The following is an 18,750-nucleotide window of genomic DNA, read 5'->3' as shown; positions in this document are numbered from 1 at the left end:
CCCAGCTATTGTTGTGTGGGGTTTTTGCTTTGTGTGGTATGTTGTGTCCCACCCCCCATCTGTTGAGAGGAAATGGCCTGGGTCAGAAGAGATGCCCCAGGTAAAATTGGAAGCGCATTAGACAGCATCTGTAGCATTTCCAGCTTGTTCTATAGAAACAGAACTGCCTCCAAAAAAGGATGCAGGGAGCCCAGAGTGGCATGTACTTCATGCTTCTCAAGGACTCCTCCTCCCCCGCCCTTCGGATATTAGTAGTTAACATCTTATGATTTAGAATAAGTTAATTGTAACCATAGGTATTTATTGATTGGAGGAAGGGAGGGTCTTATTATTTTTGGCTTTATTTATGTAACATCTGCTGGCTTGTAAAAGGCAAGTATAAGGTATTGCATCTTCATTTTCCAAGGCTAATTCACATAGCTCCCCTTGCCACAATTGTGATGGATGTATGGATGTTCTTGCACAAATTGGAGGGAATGGTGAAAACAAACGTTCAGCAACCACTTACTCATTGAATGTATTGGAAGTGTGCTGAAGGGGCTGGAGAGGTTTTTCCTCAGATGAGGTGTGCAGAGGTGGCCCCCCCCCAAATGATAGCACACGTGCACTCTTTCCTGCAAGGCCATGGGATTGGCTCTCAGGGCCCCTCCTTCAAAATTGTCTCCATGGGAAACTTAACCCAGTGGCAAGTTGCACTTTGGTGATCTTGGTCTACACACCCATTCTGTGGAGAATTGGTTTTCATAAGCTGTGTACACACACACACACACACACACACACACGCATGCACACATTCACACACACACACACACACTGACCCCCTACTGACAAAGACCCCATTTCCTGGCAAATGGCCTCCTGAACCCTGACTTTTTGTGTACATAGTTGTAAACACGGATCTTGTGGGTTTTGGTTTGCCTTCTTTCTTTTTTCCCCTCCCCTGTTGTGGCTTGTGTTTAACCTGCTAGATCTGTGTCAGCAGAACTGTCCCCAGGAGTCCACCTCTGTGCCCCGCGTGCGCAGTGGCGAAAGGGAAGCAGTGAAAGAAGCGCCCTGGGTTCTCCCAGCTCTGCCGTGCACCAGTCCCCTCAGCTTCGGTCTTCCCTGGCTCGTTGGCCAAAAAAAAAAAAAAGAAAAAGGAAAAATGTGGCTTGCCTGTGGGTCCCCCAGCCCTTCCCAAGCCAGTCCAGAGCCGCAGAGGGATCAAGCACTGAGAACACATTTCTGTAGCTGCTTCTGGCTGGTTGCTTGCTGTCACCAGCAGCTTGCTTGGCTGGATTACGTCTCATCTTGAAAAGTGCCAGCTGGTTCCCACTTCTCTTAGACCTGGGACTGGGGTTGATCCAGGACACTTTGCCTAGTTTTTCTGTGGCTGCTTGCCTGCCCCGCCTTGAGGGTGGGTTTATGAAGGCCAGCACCCCAACAGGCACCCTGGGAACTGGGTCTAGGCTAGCAGAACCCTCCCAGATCAAGTGATAGGGTGCAACCAAGGCTCCTCTGAGAAACCGGCTGGAAGTGAAGACTGGTCCCTTCTGTTGACCCTTCACAGCTGACAGACAGAAGGTACGCAGGTGGTGTGGGGTTTGTTCTGTGTTTGGAGTCTACATTGATTCCTGCTGTGCATCAAGTGGGACCCATTTAGACAGACTTGCCTGAGGTTGTACACGTGAAAATTGTGTCTGGCCAGAACCCAGGTGACTGTCACCTTGAAGTGTCACATTCTCCTATGCTGCCCCAGGAAGTGTGTGATGGGGTGCAGGGACACAACTCTGCGCTGTACAGTTCACTATGGCATCCTGCAAGCTTCACCAGCCCTCTGGTTCATGCCTTTGGTAAGCATTTTCATGCCTTCTCTGCTTACTGTGACAGTGGATGTCAAATATTGCATTGCTATTGTTTGGCTGTGGGTAGCTGCGTGTGTGCAGTGTTCTTTTGCTCTCTAACTTGCTGCCCCACAGTTTGGTTTCGTGTTGCAAGCAGTAAAGCTGTTCCCTGGCTCCCCCCCCACCACATTCCTACTTCATTTTCCCCTTCACTGTAGCCCCTTCTCACCCCACCACAAAAAGTTACCACAGAAGGTTTCCTTTGTATAGAATATTTATTTTGAAGCTCTATTTTAATAGTATTTATTTTAGAAAGTCTACTATTGTAAGAGTTCTTCTGTTTGTGAAGAAAAAAACAAGTTAAAAACTGAATGTACTGATCTAGAAAATATCTATAAATATATATTGTTAAATATACACAGGTTGTTTTCTCGTGTGTCTGTGTGTTCAGTTTCCGGCCCATCCTCCTAGCAAGGCCTTTGGCTTGTCAGAAAACACTAGGCCACTGCATCAACTGCAGGGAGCGGGGTCCTTCTGGGCTGGGACAGACCCCTGTCCTGCCTCTCAGATGATCTAAGAACCTTGAAGGAAAGCTTCACTTTATTGGGAGACTGACGACCACCAGATGCTGTGAAATCCTCTTTCCTGGGCTGGTGGTCTCCTACACTGGGGATCTTGGTAACTCATAGACAAGGTGGGGAAGAGTAATCTGATCTGTCTGTTTTGTGAAAATTCTGCATCTCTTCACTTAGGCCTTGATTCTCCCAATACTTAGGCCTTGATTCTCCAAAATCTATAGGCTTCAGGAAGCCAAACAGAAAAGCCCTTGGTGACTTCCTGGTTTACAGTGGAATGATGGATATTGTCCAAAGCCAGTTCCTTTGATCACTAAAGCCTTCCATCCACTGAAGTACTTGTCTTTGTCCTTCTCATGTACTTTCCATTTGATTTCCATGTCCCCCATCCCCTCTTACTCTCAAACTTGGTAAGACCCAGCCACTTCTCCGTTTACACAACTGGGGGGATTTTTTCATTACCTCATAAGTCAATCACAATGAGAATTGGACTTTATGCCTTGTTTTCTGGAAGAAAAATTATTAATAGTTCCTATTACCAATCAGTGGGAGAGATGACCAATGATGGTTAAGGGGCGGGTGGAGGGAGAGATCAGGATCCCTATTTCAGTTCTTGGTTTTTCTAGAGATCACCAGTTATGGCCTCCCAGGCTCCTTTGTGAAATACAAGCCTTGTTCCTTTGGAGACATCCAAATGCCTGCCAAGGATCTCCTGGTCACTGCCCAAGAAGGCACGAAGTTTCTTCAGGGTGTTCTTGTTTATAATAAAACTTTGGAATAAAAGTAGGCTTGGCTTCCCTCTCTGTTGCCTGACCATGTGGCCTGTCCCCTCTCCAGGATGGACAAAGGTTAATTAGTGCTTCAGTTCTTTCTTCCCCATCAAGGTAAGTAACTGGCACTTGGGGAATAATTTGTTTTTAATCAGCTCAGTCCTTACTGGTGTCTACCACACTTTGTCTCTGTCTTGGGTTTCTTTCTACTGGGACATAGGGTAGTCCCGCACACACACACACCCTCACTGGTTTTTCTACTTTGTTTCTAGAGTTTAGGGAATTAAAGCAACAAAAACCTGTACCAGGTGTTGAGTGCTTAAAGTCCCACCCACCCAAATGCTCTTGGGGAAATGGAAGCTGAACTTTTCCATAGAAAAAGTTCCATGGGCTTCTCTTATCTTTATCCATCTGGTCCTATTCCTCTAGATTCCTAATTAAGAGATGGCTTTGGGGTGACAATAGTGGAATTTTCTTTTTTGCTTTATACTGAATATGTGTGACAGATATTATGGTTATTTCCCTCTTAGAGATGTAGAAACAGGTCCAAAGAAGTCACACCCATTATGTGATGAGAGGTAGAGAGTAAAGACGATTTAGTGACTCAATTTGGGGACAAAGAACATGATGGAGTAGATAGAAGGCTCCCCAGAGATCCAGTGTAAAAATAAACAGGAAGGATGGGGCTTGGGGCGAAGCATAGTGGTAGAGCACCTGCCTGGCATGCATGAGCCCCCAGGTTCAGGCCCCAATATTAGAAAAAAACATGGGAGGGGTGCAGATTTTAACCCTCTCTTTGTCCATGACCATATATCCCCTAAGGACATCACATCAGAACAAATGGTCTATAACACACATACACACACACACCCCTAGCCTGGTCATCTGTTCAAGAGGCCCCAACTCTCTCCATAGCTCAAGTGAGCTCAGTTTTTTCTGAAGAACTGTGAATGAATCCAACAAACCCAGGCAGCAGGCTCCATGCTGGAGGTGTGAGCCGGAGGAAAAGCCAAGAGGACATTTTTAAGAGCCTTAAGTTTATTCATCGGAACTTTAATAAAACAATATGTCCATGGCCTGGGGCAGGTATAATTTTCATAATTTATAGGTCTCTGAGACAGGAAGAGAGCTCAGGGTTTTATTGTGTTTTGCACGATAAATGGCATTCCAATTGTCTACATGATGCTCTTTAAGGACTCTTGTCTGGCAGCGGCTCAGGCCGTCTGGAACCCACCTGGGCCTCGAGGCCCGAGGCAAGGGGTGATTATGAATACATCTGTATATGTTAAGCAGGAGATGATTGAAAAACTCCCTGGGTTCCTTCTGTCATTAGAAGATACTTCCTATGCCGACACCCATATTAACATTTAACTGTTGCAAAAGTTTGGAGCCATCCCTCATCCCTTTCCCTTCCTCTCCCACCCTCTCCCTTGGGCCCCTTCACTGTATCTGAAGAGAATCCAGTGATGTCCTGACTGGCTTCCTCCCCTCCACAGGGCATAGTGGAGGGAGTAGCTCAGAGAGAGGTCACAGAGCGATGGGTGGGGTTCTGATTGTAATCAGCAGTTGGAAAACCTGCAGACAGGGCACTCTGAAGCCTCAGGGCAACAGACCAAGCGGCCTCAGGATATAATTACAGAGGATATCACTTCTGAGCACAGATGCAGATTCTTGTTTACAATCCTGAAAACAATTAAACTAGGTTGATACAATCAGCCTCATTACAGATGAGAAAATCAAGGCTTAGAGATTAAGTTGCTTGCCCAAGGAACTACAAGGTTGATAAGAGGTAGACCTGGGATTCCAACTTAGAGGATCCACCTCCAAGGCCAGTACGCGGAACACTAAGAAGCTTTTATAAGTATTAGGCCAAACTGGACCACCTCCCCTGGGATGCCTTCCTGCATCCCCAGAAAGAGGCTTTCTTCCCCTGGGGCTTCTGTGGAAGTCAGTAGAATAGGTAGTTTGTTTAAACCAAGAATACTTCCACTGTAACTGAGATGGGACTTGAACCCATATCTCACCAGTGAACCATCAACACCCCATATAAAATACTAAGGGCTCATCATCAAGCGGCTTGGGAAGGATCCTCTGTGACCATACAACATTGCTACCATCCCTTCTGAAATTGCTCAGAACAGCATTCCTGATTTCCTCTAAGATAGAGAAATAACTGGGGCTGAGATGGCTAGGGGCAGTATCTGGGGACAGAGCAAAAACCTTCAAGGTGAGAGAAGGAAATGTAGATTGCTTCAGATAATTTGAAAAGTCAAAGTCTGTTGACTTCATGGGTAAGTGAGGAGACGTGAATACACAGGACAGTGGGCATAGGCTACGCCGCCCTTCTAGGGCACAGACATCTTCCTCTTCATGCCAGCTTTGGAGTAGACGGATGGAACAGGGACCAGAAAGCCAAAGTGTCAGGGAGGAGTGGAAGTAAGTGGGGTAGGCGTTGGGGACTCCCCAAGTTAAAAGCAGTGCCCCACTCAACCCTCCAAGCTCCCCTTGACCATTTCTCGGGCACTGATCCAGCCAGCCCAGGGTTACTAAAGCACTGTGTCCATCTAGGCAGGTCAGTTCCCAGAGTGGGCCTAGCTGGGGCATTGTGGCTCTCGAAGAAGAGACAGCTACTTCCACAAGGCCACTCTTAGGAAAATTGGGTAAAGAACACTGAGCCTTATGGTCTTCTGCTTGGGTCCCCCTCACCTGTGCCTTCACCAGCTGTGATGTTAGGAGAAAGTACTGGGAATGGGGCCCAGAGCTTCGGGCATACCAGGTGAGGACTCTACCACTGAGCTCACTCCCAGCCCCCAGTGCCGTTGGAGGTTAGATCCAGCCCTGCACTGGTAACTTCTTAGTCTCTTAAAGATGGGAGAGCAGAGAACAGAAGAACTCATTTCTGCTCTCCCCTTAGCCTTGGTTTCTCCATCTTCAGCCTGGCAGTGTGGACCACCAGGTAAGCAACAAGCCACGAGCAGAGGTGCAGGCCTGTGATCCCAGCCATTCAGGCAAGGAAGGTCGTGAGTTCAAGGCCAACCTGAGCAACATATCGAGACCACATTTCAACAACCACAAAAAAGTTACACGCTGTTGGCCTACGGTGTTCTTAAAAACTGGGCTTGTCACCCAAATTAAGGTTTCCCTACCCAAATCTAAAACTTCTCTTGGAAGGGAACTGGCACTCCTGGCCCCATTCTTTATGGCCATGATGGGTTGGAGCTGCCCATCTCAAACCAGGCATCACTCTGTCCTTTCCTCAGCCCCCTTTCATTGCCTGAGTCCCCTGGGCTGAATGCCAGTTACCATCCATCATTGGATTTGCACCTGATGTCACTTGTACCTGCTTCTCTTCTATACCTGCCTGGCCTCTGCTTTTGATGCTGGCTGATGTCAAGTCTGATTGGCCTCCCTGGACAGCTCAACTCAAGACATCACGTTGTCTCAACCTCTGACTGGGGGCTTCCTAAGGATGCCAGACCTGTGTCATGTCACTCAGATGGCAGATCCCAGAGTCAATCCTAGAAAGGACTTGAGATCTAAGAGACCAATCTAGGATTTGTGAGGTGGAAGATAAATTTTGGGGTGTGTTTTTCTTTCTGTTTGAGGCATGTTTTCTGCATCCTTTTTGGGGGGAGGGGCGAGTACCAGGGATTGAACCCAGGGGCACTCGACCACTGAGACACATCTCCAGCCCTATTTTGTATTTTGTTTAGAGATAGGGTCTCATTGAGTTGCCTCACTTTTGCTGAGGCTGGCTTTGAACTTGTGATCCTCCTGCCTCAGCCTCCCGAGTGCTGGGATTACAGGCATGCACCCCATGCCCAGCTATGTTTTCTGCATTCTCAGAAGAGTATGTGACCTCCCCAAAATGTTAAGCATTACTGGTCCAATCCACTAGCTCCACCACCTGGATGAGCATAGGAGACCCTGGAAGTAAACAAGTGACTCCCCCAAGGTCACATACAGAGATCCTTAGTGGCAAGGCCAAGAATATGAGCCATGTTTTCTGGTTCTTTAGAAAAGAGACAATTTTTTTTTCTTTAGGAAACTGGTTTTCAGTCATTTATGAACCAATTTATAGTGTTTCCTACAAAAAAAATAATTATCCAAAACTTATCAACTTTAATGATTATTATGATATGATTGGTATATAGTTTATTCCCTCAAACTGAGATTGAAATTTGATTGCCCTGTGGTGGTGTTGGGAGTTCATCTTTAAAAGGAGATTGGGCTGAGTGTGGTGGTATGTGCCTGTTATTCCAGCTGCCCCGGAAGGCTGAGGCAGGAGGATCACAAGTTGAAAGCCAGCCTCAGCAACTTAGTGAGGCCCTTAGCAATTTAGTGAAACCCTGTTCAAAATATGATATGAAAAAGGCTAGGGGATGTGGCTCAGTGGTTAAATGCTCCTGGGTTCGATCCAAGAAGTGATTGGGTGATAAGGTCATGAGGGCTCTGCCCTCAAGAATGGATTAACCCATTCATGGATTAGAACTGGGTGTTCTATTAGCCTGTGGTCCAGATACTTGAGAGCTTAGGAGACTGAGGTAGAAGGATCACAAGTTTGAGGACAGCCTGGATAACTTAGCAAGACCCTGTTATAAAATTTTTTTAAAATTTTGTTTAAATAGTTGGGGATGTAGTTCAGTGATAGAACACTTGCCTAGCATGCACAAGACCCTGGGCTTGATCCCCAGTACTGTTTGTTTGTTTGTTTGTTTGTTACTAGGGATTAACCCAGAGGCACTTTACCACTAAGCCACATCCCCAGACCTTTTAATTTTTCATTTGAGACAGGATCTCACTAAGTTGCTTAGGGCCTTGCTAAATTGCTGAGGCTAGCCTCAAACTTGTGATCCTCCTTGTCTCAGCCTCCTGAGCCACTAATATTACAGGCATGTGCTACCGTGCCAGGCTGATCTTCAGTACTGAAAAAAAAAAAAAAGAAAGAAAGAAAGATAATGGATTAATGGGCTCTTAAGAAGTGGCTTTGTTGCAGAAGCAAGCTCTCTCTGGCTTGCTTACTGTCTCACCACGTGACATCCTCCTCCATGTTATGATGCAGCAAGAAGGCGTCTGCTCTTGGACTGCATAGCCTCCAGAAACGGGAGCTGAATGAACTCATGCTTTAGGATCTACCTGCTCACAGGTGTTTTGTTATAGTAACAAAGTGGAACTAAAGCAATGATGTGTCTCTCGTCACCCCCACTGCCACCCCCTCTCACACTCTTTCTTCTTCCTCTGGTTCCTTCCTGCTTTTCCTACCATATGCAGTGGTTGATACTTTGTTGGCTTGTTCACAGCCTTCTGTTTCTACATGCTGGGTTCCATCAGGGCTGGAAACTTGGCCTCTTTGATCGTGACTCCAGCACTTTCTGGCTTTCATATATACATGATATTTGAATTGTCCACTGAGGTCCAGGGACCGCTCTCCCCAAGTCACCCACTGTCTGTTTCTTTAGAAAAGAGACAAATCTGAGGGACCAGTATTTCAATATACCTCCTACCTTTTACCTGTTGGTAAGCTTCCAGAATAGCATCTGGCATAGGACTGGCATTCAAGAAATGTTTGCTAAATATATTAATTTATAAAGATAGAGATTCAGAGAGAGTCAAATAGCCTTAGACTTTTTCTGTCCTGAAACTAGCCAAGTGATATAGCCTTTCCATTACATAATCATAATGATGTGAATAGTAGTGCTAGCTCTCATCTCTGATGACTGACATTTGAGTATTTACCATGTGCCAGGGCACAATATTTTTAAAAGTTTCCTTTGGAGGGAGGAGGGGCACTAGGAATTGAACTCAGGGCTTCGCACATGCCCAGTACGTACTTTTCTGCTGAGTCACAACCCCAGGACCCCCAAATAAGTGTTTTTGTTTTTTTTTTAATCCATTATTTCCCCTGCCCAGCAGAAGAGGCTTTAGCAGGGTGTCTTCTGGCCAGCTGTGGGGGGAGGGGGAGGAGAGGGTGGGGCTGGAAGTCCTCACCACCTTCTCTCTAGAATCACTCCCCATGGGCTGTATTTTGCAAACTGAATCTGACAAATTCCTATCCCTCTACTTGCCCGTGACAGAACATTCTCAAGGAGGATAAAAAGAAGGCCTTATGGATTTATGCTATTTGGTTTTTCTGGCCCTTCTAGAATGTGTACGGCCTCAAGCATTTATTAAGGGTCAGTATTGAACACTTACCACCTCCACCAGACCAGTATAAGAATTATTATTTGGGCTAGGGATATAGCTCGGTTGATATAGTGCTGGCCTCCATGCCCTGGGTTCAGTCCCTGGCACCACACACACACACACACACACACACACACAAAAGAATTACTATTGATCAATTTGCAGAAAAAGAATCAAAGTGGTATGTGGCTTTTTTTTTTTAATTTTATAAATCAAATTATATTTTTAAAAAATAACTATTGCAAAAAGAAAAAAAGGGAAAAATAAAACTCCATCATATTCCCACTTATTCTTTTAAGAAATAATATTGATTACATGCTAGGCATCATCCTTTCATCTTTCAAACCACATGTGGGTTGGGTGAAGTAACACATGCCTGTAATCCCAGCAACTCAGGAGGCTGAGTGCAGAAGGAACACAAGTTCAAGGCCAGCCTCAGCAATTAAGGAAGGAAGGAAGGCCAGTTATGGATGTAGCTCAAAAGTAAAGCACCCCTGGGTTCAATCCCCAGTACCAAAAAACAACAACTATATATACATGGGATCACAGTGTACCCAACAGACATTCTAATTGCTATTGCATTTTATTGCATTGTGTCTTTGCCACCTCTTCTTCCCACTTGGCTTGTGATGTGCTCTGCTCTTCCCTCTTACCCCCACTACAGCTTCATCTGAACCATACTAGCCATGCCCTCTGCTTGCCCAAGGAGACCACTGGTCAAAAGCAGGAGCCTCCTGGGCCCCTGAGTGTCAGGGGAGGTGTGGGGGGAACACACAGGGAAGGCTGTCACTTAGGGGTGAAGGAAATTCCTTTTTCGCTGGAAGATCTGCCAGTGGTATATCTGAGTTAGGTCAAGATCCTAGATGGAATGGGATTCACCTTAAAGACAATCAAGAGGAGGAAACAGAAAAGGGTACTGGCTTTCAAGTACACAGGTGGCTGGGCTGTCAGGTCCAGGTCTGCACAACTTGGGGCATTCCACAGTGACTGTAGTTTAGGCGTCCAGTCCTTTGTTGTCCTGCCCTTCTTAAAGCCCTACAGTTTCTCCCACCCCACCTTAAGTGTGGGCTGGACTTAGTGACTTCCTTCTAAAGAACAAAATATGGAAAGGGAAAAATAGTCACTTGACCGTGGAGGAGCCTGGCAGACCAAGTGATTGGGGTTGAGCATCACCAGAAATAAGTCATATGATCTTATGTCACATGCAAAAAGGACACGTCCCCTCTGATAGTCTTACCCCAGGTTCATAACCTTAGTCTAATAAGAGAATAGCAGATGAACCCAGATCAAAGGACATTTCTACAAAATACCTGTCTAATACTCTTCAAAAGCATCAAGATCCAAATTTGGGTTGAGGGTGTATCTCAGTGGTAGAGCACCTGCCTAGCATGTGTGAGGCCCTGAATTTGATCTCCAGCACCACAAAAAAACACCCCACAAAACAACAAAAATCTGTCAAGGTCCATGCTTCCATGGTGCTACAATGCCTGTAAACCCAGCCACTCAGGAGCTGAGGCAGTAGAACGGATGGAGCCCATGAGTCTGAGACAAACCTGGGCAACTTAGTGAGACCCTTTCTCCAAACAAAAGGGACTGGAGATGTAGCTCAGTGGTAGAGCATTTGCCTAGCATGTTTGAGGCCCTGGGTTACACCCCTAGCACCTGGGGGCAGGGTGGGGTGTCACAGTCCTGAAAAACAATGAAAGACGGGAACTAAATGTTACAGGGTATCCTGGACTGGATCACAGAGCAGAGAAAGGCAATTGTTGGAAAAACTCGTTAAATGTGAATAAAGTCTGTGTAGTATTGTGCCAGTGTTAATTGCTCGTTTTGATCAATGTACCATGTTTATAAAGATGTTAACATTAGGGGAAGCTTGTTGAAGAGTATAGTGGAATTATCTATTATCTTTCCAACATTTCTGTAAGCCTAAAATTATTTAAAAATAAAAAAGTTTTTAAAATAAATTTCTGTTTGTTTGCTTTGAACTTGGCTTTTTCTCATTCATCTCAAGGCAAAAGTCAAGCTCCTTACCCAAATCCACAAGATCCTGCCTAATCTTGGCCACTCACCTCTCCCACCCTCACCTGGTCCTCCCTCCTGCACCTCCTTGGCTCTCAACAAGCGAAGAGGCCCCAGCCTGCTTATGAGCCCTGGGATCAGCCCTTGATTCCCAGGGCATGTTCTGGTCCCTGTGCATGGCTCTGTCCTTCTAGCTGGAGTGTCACCCCTCTCACAGAGGCCTCTCTGGGCTGCCCTGACATTCTCTACCCTAGCTGTGATCTTTTCCTTCACTACACTTATTTCAATTTGCAATTATGTACATATGCATTCATTTACTGTCTTTCCTCTTTAATGGGGCAGCAGTTTTAGTCACTGCTCAATCTGCAGATTCTAGACTTTGTCTAGCAAATTGGTTGTCAATAGTTTTCTTTTTTCTCTTTGTTTTTAATGAATGAATCTATTCCCCATTGATGGATATTTATGCTCTCCAAATATTTGCTCTCATAGCTACAGTGGCAATTTAGATGATATTCCTCCTTAGTTTTTGTTGGCTGCCCTTTGTGTTCCAGAGTTCACCCCTTGCTATGTAACTCAGGAAAGAATAATTTTGTTCGGCACCTCTAGAGATAAACCAGGAAGCTGCTCATCAAATGATTAGGCCCTATCACCCTTGCTAGTGATTGGCTCATGTGTGGACATGTGATCCAGTGCTGGCTAATGGGACATGAAGGAAATATGCTGGGAACCTGGTGAGAAAAGTTTTTTCATTCTTAAAATGAGAACCTAGGACTGGGGGTATAGCTCGGTGGCAGCACTTGCCTATCATACTGAGTCCCTAGGTTAGATCTCCAGCATTAAAAAGAGCAAGAGAGAAGTAAGAGAAACAAAAGGAAAAATGAACATGACTTAGCATCTTCTCATGACACTGGAATTGCAGCCTTCCCAGCACTATGAAGGAGCTAGTCTGACCTGGATGGAGGAGAGGAAAAGGGAAAGAACCTGGTGTTTTTTTTTGTTTTGTTTTTTTGTTTTGTTTTGTTTTGTTTTTGTTGTTTTTGCTAATACAACTGCTGAGGAGGTAAGTGTGGCTTGAGCATCAACAGTGGCCCATGTATCAGTTGCAACATGTATCATCTGGCTCTTGAAGGATGGCATTCTAGGGTTTGTTCATGATTGCCAGGAACATGTGGTCCTGCAAACCAGATGGTGCATCTCCAAGCATTAACTTCCTCTGATGATTCCTATGTTGAGCTCTCCTTTTGTTAAGCCAAGCCTGCACTCTGGTTTCAGTCACGTTGATGCATCTTGCAAGCCCCTTTCTGGTGGTCACATTAGAGTACTGAGTTAATTGGAAAACACTTTCCAGTTCTGCAACTGCCACGTTTGAGAACTTGGATTGGATTGGTGGATGGCTGTGCTGGAGGTGCAGAACCACAGGCTGCCTGGGCTGTTGCCTCATGGTATATGACACCTCCCTGGTTCACAGCGCCCTCGTGGCTGAGGTAACCCTCTTGAATCATGTCTTCCATGAGGCCTACAACTCCTTCATGAAAGTGGCTGCTTTCAGCTGCTGCTGCTGCTTCTTCTGTGGCTGCTGCTGGTACACCTTGCTCTGCTTCAGCAGCTATCTCCATATTGTACATCCCTAGACCATAATAGTTGGAATCACAATACTAGTACCAGTGTGACATGGCTGCAATGCACCAGATGCCACGTGGCCTCTACTAGCGCAGTTTGGCTCCTGGGTGCTTTTTGACACCATTGAGTGGCCTACTTAGGCAACCTTGAGGTGCTACCAGGAGACTTCTTGTTATATGAGAGAATAAATCTTCCATATATTTATTTTTTTATTTTTATGTTTTAGTATTGGGGATTGAACCAACCCAGGGGCACTTTACCATTGAGCTAAATCTCCAGCCTTTTTTATTTTTTATTTTTAGACAGTCTCACTAAGTTGCTGAGGCTGTCCTTAAACTTGCAATCAAACCTCCTACCTCAGCCTCCCAAACTACTGGGATTATAGGTGTGCCCCACAGCACCCAGCTCCTCTAACTTAAGCCAGTTTGAGCCAGATAAGTTTTGTGACTTGCAATCAAAGGCGGCCTACCTGAAATAGCTACTACATTCTCTACTTCTACGTGAGGCTAGTGTTTAGAAATATCAGGTTGGGAAGGGCCTGAAGACGTTATCTTCTCATCGACTTGTATAGATTGAATACACATAGCTTTTTATGTCAATCAGACCTCAATACAGTTATTGGAAAAAGTCACTTTGACAATAATTTCAACTCTGTAAGTACAATAGGTCACATTTTAAACCCTTTCTGTAATTTCCTTGGAACCTGTGTCTCAAAGTCACATCTTAAATGGGTCATTGATTGTTTTGTAGAGAGCCATGTCCTCCTTTGTGATCATCTACGGATTCACTGGCCTGACCATTGGTAGCAGCTGTTTCTATCTTCAGGTAGAAGAGGAATGAATGGTAGAAGAAATGTAGAAGGAAGTTTCAGGTTTTTCAACATATGTCCTATTTGTTTACCGAACAACCCCCACCCCTTTCTGAAAGATGAGGGGCGGGGCACAGAGCTACAACTCCTAAAATCTTCCCAAGTAGATCACATGGAATGTTGCCTCTAAAATCAAAATCATATTTTCCTTGTAATTCCAGGAAGGAGGGGGAAGTCAGATCTTAAATAGATCCCAAATTAGAAACAGCCCCTCCCACCCCGCAAGCTACACAGCCCAAGTCTTTCTCTTGTGGACCTTCAGACTGGAGCCCTGCCAAAAATGTGAGCAAGAATTTGGCCCATTGTTACTTTAAATATCCTGTGTCGCAGGCCATCTAGGAATGTCTAAGTATGGGAATTTTCCTTCTGAGGTCTGGGATGTAGATATAAATAACTCATTTGTTCAATGCTGTCTCCATCCTGCCTCTCCGAGCTTCAGTGGCCATGAATAAGCCAGCCCTGTAAATAATGGTCACCGGCCCACTCAGTGGCGAGGCCAGTAGAGACGTGCCCTAGGAACATATTTCCCCGCTCTCTAACCCTAACTTACATGCCAGGCCAGCTGGGGAGCAGCTACTTCCAACGCCTCCCCAAACTTCTCTTGAAAGGACAGTCTGGAAGATGGTGGTTCAGGCTGACCGGTTCCCATACCTCCACCCCATATTAACAGCGTGATGAGCTCGTATTTCTGTTGTGTTGGATAAGGAGAGCTTGATTCCTGTCCTCCTTCCCACCTCTTCTACCAGAAGGGTCTCCTGGAGCTGGCCTCTGTCACTGGTGACCTGATAGAAATAGTTCGTAGAAGATCTTCTAGGTCAGACTTCACCAATTGGGATTACAAATAAACCAGATGGCCTGTGAGCGGTGCCTGGACTGAGATCAAGTGATCCCCCACTTTTTTCATCAGGTAGGACTCAGAGAGGCAGAATGTACCTGGAGGGTGACTTCATAGTGTGATCTCACAAGCTCACCTGCCCGGACACGCTCTCGGCCTGTCCAAGCTCATTTCTACCTTGCTCCGCCTCCTTTGTGCTAAGAAGTATGTTGGAGTGGTGGACCTGAGATCACCAAGGCCTCGTGAGAGACTCTTTTGTGATTTGTTTATACGGGGATTGAGCCCAGGGGCACTTTACCACTTGAGCTACATCCCCAGCCCTTTTTATTTTTTATTTGGAAACAGGGTCTCAATAAGTTGCTTAGGGCTTTGTTAAGTTACTGAGGCTGGTTTCAAACTTGCAATCCTCCTGCCTTAGCATCCCAAGTCATTGGAATGACAAATGTGCACCGCTGTGTCTGGCTCATGAGATACTCTTTCTTTCCTTTCCTTTTTTTTTTTAGTTTTTGATAGATCTTTATTTTACTCATTAAGTTATATGCAGTACTGAGAATCGAACCCAAGGCCTCACTCATGTTAGGCAAGCGCTCTACCACTGAGCCACAACCTCAGACCCTCATGAGATACTCTTTATATATGTGAGAACCATGGCTCAACCTAGAGTTTAAACATCAGAGGATCTGGGTTCAGATCTTGCGGAGCTGCGTGCTCTGTGTGAACACACATCAGAAAGTCTCCCAGAGCCTCTGTGCCTCTATCTGAAAAATAATGGCAGTAATGTGTCAGGGACTAGAAGGAAATTCTCCTTCAAAAAATAGCCTGACAGCCCCCTGGGAGGCATCCTGCAGCCACCTATCTCCCTGGAACATCCTGGATCATCAGACATCTTTATCAGGATCATCAGCTGGCAGTTTCACCACCCACATCCAGCAATTGCTGATTAGAGAGCTTCCCCATCCCCAGCATATAAATACCCCTGTGTGAACAATAAAAGTTTGCAGCTTGATCAGACACCTGTCTTGCTGTCACCTTTCGTGTCTCCTGTCCCTTCATTCCTCCCCATCTAGGTTCGCTGCCCACGTTGATGTGTCCTGCCGGACTGGACAGTAATGACCATCTCAAGACCCACAACTCTAATCCCAGTGGCTTGGGAGGCTGGGACAGGAGGACCACAGGTTTGAGGCAAATCTCTGCAATTTAGTGAGACCCTGTCTCCAAAGGAAAAATAAAAAGGACTAGGGTTATAACTCATTGCCCCTGGGTTCAATCCCTGGTACCGCATGATAACAATAAGGTTGACTTGTCTCATATGACTTCTTGTTAGGAGTCAGCAAGAGTCTATGTGCATAGCAGTTATCATGAAGTAAGAACTCAGTGAAGGAAAACAGAAGAGAAAGAGAAGGAAAAGGAGAGAAATAGGACAGAGAACTACAGAGCGATGTGGGGCCAGTGCAATGGGCAGAGGCAGGTCTCAGAGCTACAGAGACACAGGGAGGAACTGTCCGGGATGATTTGAGAAGCTCCCGAGGGGAAACAGAGGGATAACATGGCTTCCTCTCCTGGCACAGAGTTGGCAAAGCTCCACCACCTGCATCTTGTCCTGGGGGTTAGGCTGTATGTTTAATCCAGAGCAGCTGTCCTGCCTGCTGATCAAGAGTGATGGAAATTCCATAGCCCCCAAAATGAAAAATCATGACCTTTTACAGCAAGCAGAGATCCCAACAAGGAGCAAAGGCCATGCCTGGTGACTGGCCTACTCAGGCTCTGTTACTAACGGCCAGTCAACAACACTGACCAAGGGCCCAAAGGGGCCAGCACAGTGCAGCCAGAGGACCCTCACAGACTCGCTCATGTTCTCGAGGGAAGGAAGCAGCTGAGAAAGAACTGTGTGAGAAATAAATGTTCAGGATAATTTTAGAGAGTGAAAGGGCTACAGAGAAATTAAATCAGGTGACAGGATAGGTAATGACGCAGGTGGTGGTCAGTCAGAGGCCCTCTGAGGAAGTGACAGCTGAGCTGAAACCCAGTGAGAAATTTAAGGTGTGAACCTCAGGATAAAGTGGTGGTCTTCCCTCCCAGGTCTCTCAGGACCTGGGCCTTACCTACAGGCACGTACACGCATGCACACACCACAAAGGGTGGGCGTGGCGGTGCACACCTGTAATCCCAGCGACGGGGGGCGGGGCGCGGGGGGGGCGGGGCGCGGGGGGGGTCGGGCGCTGAGGCAGCAGAATCGCAAATTCAAGCCAGTCTCAGCAACATAGCTCAAAAACAGGAGAGAGAGAACTGAGGGTGTAGCTCAGTGGTGCAGCTCCCTAAATCCTCAGTACCTCCTCCCCAAAATAATAATATAATTTTAAAAATCTGCAAAAACTGCCCAAACATGACTGGGATGATCTGCAAACCCCACGCTTTTCTGAACTAAAGCCACGCCTCTCCCTCCATGGCCCTGAAAGGAGCGAGAAGGGGTCGCAGCCTTGGGAAGCCCTCAGTGGGGAGGGGGCAGCAGACAAATGGTCAAGACAGAGATCTTTCCGAGTGCTGTTTCCCTTCCCAGTGACAACACCTCAGCAGCTTACTCAGCCTGGCTTCCTCTGAGGGTAGGCAAACTTCACACCCCCAGCCCTGCAGGCTCCGACCCCCCTCCGCCTTACTCAGGGGCCTCTGGGACCATAATCTACAGACACAGACGTGTGCCCTGGGGGTGGGGGTAGGGGTGGGGTCCAGAGGAGCCTGGGGAAGAGTTCAAGGCAGGAAGCCTCCCCTTGACCCAAGAGCACAAGTGGAGTTGAAACTGCCCTCCTCAGGTCAAAGCTGCAAAACAAAGTTAAAGGTGTAAAAACGAAGTGAGAAAGTCACACAGCTCTGGAACCCAGGGGAGGGTTCAGCCATTATAACAGCAGCTGCCCTCCGTTAGGAGGAGAGAGTGGCACACAGCATCCCCCCCGCGGGCTCTCCCTTTCATAAACACGTATTTTTACTTGTTTTAAACAAGCCAAAGTCTCCACTTTCTCTCCCAACCTGCTTTTCTTGTCTCCCTGAAGATCTCATTTTCTCAGAAGCTCAGGCCAAAAATCTTGGGCTCATTCCTTGGATTCTCTTTATTTCCTACCTTATATCTGATCCAGCAGATATTCAAATCATTTTGAAGATTAAAGATGTACATTCAACGATATCCAGAATCTGGTCTGTTCTCACCACCTCCACCAAAACAGATCCAGAATCCAGTCAGTTCTCACCTCCCCTAGCCAGCTACCCCCTCTCACCAGGTCTCCCTGCTTCCTCTAGCACCCCTACAGGCCACTCCCTGCACCCGCCAGGGGAATTCACCGGGAAGTTTACCAGTTGGGTGGCCTGGGGCAGGTAGCCTCTCCCCTGTACACTTCATCTGAATCAGAGAGAAATTAATAGCACCTTCCCTTTGTAACTCAGAAGGTTAAAAGAAGTAAGTCATGGCTGTAACGTGAGCCTGGCAGGTAGTCATTCCTTGTTTTATAGTCGTCTGTCCTTTCGCTCTCACCGCGCTGGGTGGCAAGTGGCTGCTTAACAGTCATCTCTTCCTATTACATTGGTGCTACTGGAAGGCAGGAACCAGCCAGGTAAGCATTCACTCCCCTGCTCAAACACCCCTTCCCCCCCCCNGACAGCCCCCACACACCTGTCTTTCTCTTTAAGACAGTTTTTAAGCAAGCACAGCAGCCAGCAGGCCCTGAGATGTAGCAAGACCCTGTCTGAAAATTAAAACAAATAAATAAATAAATAAATAAATAAATAAAAGGACTGGGATGTAGAGCACCCCTGAGTTCATTTCCTAATTCTGGAAAACAAAAACAAAAAAGCCACTCTCTGAAGTCTTCATTGCAGGCCACGAGGCTCGGTATGGTCTGTCCTGACAGACTCCTCTGCCTCCCCTTCTTCTTATTCACTTCCTTCCGGTCCCAGTCCCTCCCTGAGCTCCTCTCATCACTCCAAGCATCTCTATCACAGGACCTTTGTGTTCTTTGCCTGGATATTTGCATGGCTCCCTCCCTTCATTAGGGCCCTTTAATTGTCA

The sequence above is a fragment of the Marmota marmota genome, unplaced genomic scaffold (genome assembly GCF_001458135.2).
Source record: "Marmota marmota marmota unplaced genomic scaffold, marMar, whole genome shotgun sequence".
In the NCBI taxonomy this organism is placed as follows: domain Eukaryota; kingdom Metazoa; phylum Chordata; class Mammalia; order Rodentia; family Sciuridae; genus Marmota; species Marmota marmota.
This window is presented reverse-complemented; position numbering follows the sequence as displayed.